Raw genomic sequence first — 3,497 nt, 5'->3', positions numbered from 1 at the left:
ATAATAATTGTTCCAAACTGACCAATTTTTCAACGCGAGTGTCTAAAGCGAAACTGTTTATTCTTTTTGATAAAAAGCTGCATTCTCAGTATACATGAATACATCCTTATATATATATATATATATATATATATATATAAATATATATATATATATATATATATATATATATATATCAATTAAAACAGACCCATTAAAACACTGTGGTTGAAAGCTAAGGACGCTATTTTGGTGGACTCACTTCCATCCTTATCAAGTAGCTTTAAACCAGAGTGCTTTAATGGGCCTTTTATACTTGAGGCATATCTTGTCTTAACAGAAGAATTTACTTGCTTACATATATATATATATATATATATATATAGTATATATATATATATATATATATATATATATATATATATATATATATATATATTAAGATATATATGTATATATATATATACACACACGCACACACACACACACACACATATATAAATATATATATATATATATATATATATATATATATATATATATATATATATATATATATATATATATATTCCTTAGATGTGAGGGGCGAGCAGAGAAAAAATAAATTTAACTTTCCTTACGGAAGATTCCTGGAGATTTTATCGTAATGAGGAAAATCAAGTAGACTGAAGTTTACGATAAACATAACCAGCGTTATGAGTAGCATTATCGTAAATGAAGATTAACGCTAAACAGCCTCTCCCCTCGTTACCGCTGATGACCTAATAGGGGTATTAAATGCCCCTCCACCCTCACATGACTGTAGCATCTCAGAAAAAAGGGAAGACAGCAAGAATTAAAGTAATCGCAGACTGCGCAAAAGTAAATAATGAGTTTAAAAGTATAGTCTATCACGATATCTAAGCCTTGCATGGGACTGACTGGCCATGGCGCCTGAAGATGTCAGCGGAGGGGCCTCGAATTATATGATGTTCGTCGAATTGCTCCTTCCCACCAACCCTGTCACAAAGCTCTTAATTATTAGAATCAGCCCCTTTGCGGGTCCGCATAAATTATGTGTATCTTTCGGGGGTACGATTACTGAGCCGGGATTATTATAGGCAGCACGTTTTTTTCTTGATAGCAAGAGATTGGCAAGATACAGTCAGAGCTGAGGTAAGAGGCAGCTAGGTTCCGAAGATGCTCAATTATTGCAGGTTGAGGAATTTGAGTTGGGTAAACAATTTAAACGGTGCTCAACTTTGTGCTCCTTTTATATATATATATATATATATATATATATATATATATATATATATTATATATATATATATACATATATACATATATATATATAATATTTTTTCATTCCACGAAAAACGGAAGCAAATACAAAACTAAAAATGAATCACTCAGTCACAAAAACTAAACAAACTCATACGTCAAAATACGGTGAAATGCAAACAAACTACCACACACAAAGTAAAATGTCTAACGATCCGTTTGTTTCCCATGAATTACTCGATAACTAGTTGAATACCGGAAGAATTGTTGTGCAGTTCCGGTTTCAGGCTCTTAATATCCAGTGATTGAAATTAGAGGGTCCAGTCTAGTCCTGTACCGAGAGGGTGGTTCAGAAAGAGCAAACGTAGTTCTAACAGTTTGCCATATTGCTTTTGCGCGATCATCGAGTTAAGGTATACAATGGATCTAGTTTTTTCGTGGATGGCTGGCCACCAAAAAGTGCCAGGTGCCCTCGGGTACTAGGGCGCCTTGGGACATTTAGGGCACTGGTTCCAGACCTTGGCCATATCAAGGATCCCCAGATATGAAGAGTCGCAGTCGAGGACCCATACCGGATACCCAGTACAGCGTACCACATATAATATTTGTATATTCCTGCACCAAGTAAGAGTAAGTACTAAATGTATAAAACATTTTTAATATTTTGTATTGCTTCGAATTCAGTACAAAGCAAAATTGGTAAAAACAGCCTCAATTTTTTTCTGGAGTTGAACAAATATTTTTTTTTTTTATTGTGTCGCGGACACCCTATGCCATCTCGAAGACGTCCAGAGGTCAGCGGACCCCAGTTTTCGAACCACTAATTTAGGCTGCTTTGGGGGTAGCAATCTCCCTCCAAAATACATGACTGGGTACAAACACGCATATACATACACACATAAACGTACACGATTCCTGCTGAAGCCATGTAAACTTTCTGTTAGATTAGATTAGCTTCTATGTAGTCTCGATTTGATCATCAGATCATATGAGTTACAGGTTTAATCTGCAATATTTGACAGCTCTTCTCAACCTGCCAAAGTTTAATACCCAAAAGTATTATAAATAATAACCAGATATAAAATAACTAAATTGTTAAGGAGAAAAAGTATGTCACCGTTTATATCAAATCACGTAGAAGAAACTATCAATTAATCTAGATACGGTGGTTCCCAACGTGGGGCGTACCAGAGGGGGGTACTTTGATTTTAAAAAGGGGAGAGGGCCCAATTTGAGAATGCTTAAACCAAGTAAATGGCCTTTTAGGCTTCCTCCACGTAAATATAAGAAATGCAGTATATCAACACAAGGGGCATCAGGACTTCAGAGGTGATTAGGTGGGGCATGGCCTAAAAAAGGTTGGGAACCACAGCAGATATCAAGATGACGAGTTAAACATTCTGTCAGAATTTGTGAGATCGTTTTTTACTTTTAATGCTAAATCATGATGATGGGATTATGGGTATTTCATCAAAATCCCGCATATATACCCGCATATAACAGCTGACTTAAAAGTGAACCCAAGTTTCTACCACAAATTCTGTTAGTTGAGTACTAGTTTAAAAAGATAAATTTTCTGTAACTTATTTACACGTTTACAATTACTCTAAATGAAGTATAAGTCCTCATCGTTAGAAAGGAAACACTATTAAGAAAAAACTAGCTAATATTTCACTTTTGCTGTCTGGGTTTCGCTTCATTTTACTTTCTGAATCTGCGTCTCATCCCGAGCCCTCCCGAGCTCGATGGGTAGGAAGTGTTGCAGCCGAGACAGCAAGTGAGATATGACCTCAATCAGATGGCTTGAAGGGTTCATTTTTCCCGAAAGGATGAGTCCTTCGTAGTTTGCAAGGTCTTGCAAGCTGTGCAAGATGAAAATGCCGCTGGCAAAAATTTTAGAGAGATTCTCTCTCTCTCTCTCTCTCTCTCTCTCTCTCTCCTTGGCCCTATAACGCAATCGGTAGCATGTTTGATTCACGATCGAGTAGATCTGTGTTCACTCTCAGGAAGAGGTAAAAAGAGTTTGGGCAGATCTCTTTTAAAATCAAGTGTGCGTCTTTTCTTATATGCAGTCAGTTATGTAAAAAAGAAAACAAAAAATTTATAATTGATGTGTGTGTGTGTGTTCCAGCATAACTCTGAAGTGCGCTGAACATTTTCAACCAAACTTGGCATACACATGACTTACTACCTGGAAAAGAATACTGTTGGGGTAAGACATCACTGGTATACCAAAGAATGTGGGGGAGAGAGTG

The sequence above is a fragment of the Macrobrachium nipponense genome, chromosome 2, assembly GCF_015104395.2.
Source record: "Macrobrachium nipponense isolate FS-2020 chromosome 2, ASM1510439v2, whole genome shotgun sequence".
NCBI lineage: Eukaryota > Metazoa > Arthropoda > Malacostraca > Decapoda > Palaemonidae > Macrobrachium > Macrobrachium nipponense.
The sequence above is the reverse complement of the archived record's forward strand: the minus strand, read 5'-3'. Positions refer to the sequence as shown.